Source organism: Salvelinus alpinus, chromosome 13 (assembly GCF_045679555.1).
Source record: "Salvelinus alpinus chromosome 13, SLU_Salpinus.1, whole genome shotgun sequence".
NCBI classification, from domain to species: Eukaryota; Metazoa; Chordata; class Actinopteri; order Salmoniformes; family Salmonidae; genus Salvelinus; species Salvelinus alpinus.
This window is the reverse complement of record NC_092098.1, coordinates 57,807,481-57,809,066: the sequence shown is the minus strand read 5'-3', so window position 1 is coordinate 57,809,066 and position 1,586 is coordinate 57,807,481. Positions and strand designations below refer to the sequence as shown.

General features: G+C 46.7%; 1 protein-coding gene across 5 annotated transcripts in view; it reads left to right on the top strand.

Annotated features, from left to right (window-relative positions):
- Positions 1 to 209: 209 nt before the first annotated feature.
- LOC139537971 (large neutral amino acids transporter small subunit 4-like) overlaps positions 210 to 1,586 on the top strand; it is a 60,655-nt gene continuing 59,278 nt past the window's right edge. For all 5 annotated transcript variants that reach the window (XR_011667646.1, XR_011667644.1, XR_011667645.1 and 2 more), the window contains exon 1: positions 210 to 349. The gene's annotated coding sequence lies outside the window, so the exon portion shown is untranslated. The remainder of the gene's footprint in view (positions 350 to 1,586) is intronic.

Here is a 1,586-nt window from a genome sequence, read left to right as displayed (position 1 = left end):
ATGACTTCACTATTATAAACGCCCAGTTCCAAATCACTTAAGCTATCTTAATAAAAACACAATCTTTGTCAATATATTTCCTGTGCCTCAGCTCTCTCTCTTTTGCTCCGTGGACCCCGTAGAGGGCGCCTGTGAGGGGGAGCTCTGATTGGCTGCAGCAGTGTTCCAGCGGCACCTCAGAAAGCCAATAGTAAGATAGAGATGTTTTCCCGGTTCGCGGTGCGTATAAAGGCTTCCCCGTCCAGATGCCGGTACGACTGACCAGGACCACATCAAGACAAGAAGCCCTCAGAAGAGTTCTGAACAACATCCAACTGAACTCCTGTGTGTGTCAGGGACTAGGCTACCGGTAGGTAACTTGCCTGTAATATAACTGCATGGAGTCGTACCAGTCTTCACCTTAGATACTGTTAGTACAAACTGTCTATAGATTGGCAATAGGTTTTAATGTTGTATGTTAATTAATGGACTACTGTATAGAGTTACTGTTATTTCTTTCATGTTAATAATAAGCAATAGAAGCTTGGAAGAACTCATCTTTGTATTTCCATTGGTGAAACCATGTATCCCATGTATTTCTCTGGGCGTGAGTGATGTGGACACGGGTTTAATATAAGAAGAAGAATCTGTGCAACAGAATGTTTTAATAGATGGTGGTATGTCAGCCTGCTGAATTCACCGGTCCACTAACTGTCTAGGTCATTATGAGCTAATGGTTTGGCCTTTTTCTCTCAAGCAGTTTTGTCTCCGGAGTTATGACTAGAAGAGTGCCGACGGGTCACCGTATGTTCAGTTTGATTATCATTTGTTTGCAGTGCTATTGTGCTGCGAATGGGATGTACCGTTGGCCAGATAATGTATTGAGAGAGAGAGAGAGGGGAGAGGGGGGAGAGAGGGAGAGCGGAGGGAGAGAGGGAGAGAGGGGAGAGAGGGGAGAGGGAGAGAGAGGGGAGAGAGAGAGAGAGGGGAGAGAGGGAAGGAAAGAGAGGGGGGAGAGAGAGCCAGCCAGCCAGCCAGCAAGTCCAGTTTATCCTTCATCAGTTCCCACACTGAACAGAAGTCAGTTAATGTCACCAGCGCGTAACTAACTCTCCCCTCTTCCACTGTCTGTTGTGGGAGACTTTGATACTGTAGCTGAACATGGGCTACCGACGTGTCACTGCTGTTAATGTGTAACTATCTACAATATAATCTAGAGGTGTTACCTAGGTAATTACACCAGGTCAGTGTGTGTGTCCATGTGTCTTATAGCTGAGGGGCAGAGGGAGGGAGGGAGGAAGAGGTTGAGAAAGAGTGTCAGGGGAGGGAGGGAAGGACTCTCACCCTCATGAAGTGAAAGCGGGAGAAAAGAGAGAGAGTGGCATATGAATCAGCCTGAAGGTCGAAGAACCACATGGTCACCTTTAGAGTTGTGAGATGTAATGGGGGGAGCAGGGAAGGTTCCTCTAGTAGACACTTCAAATAATACAGAGAACCATGAGCATTTATAAAGGGGAGCAGGGAAGGTTCCTCTCAGAGAACCATGAGCATTTATAAAGGGGAGCAGGGAAGGTTCCTCTCAGAGAACCATGAGCATTTATAAAGGG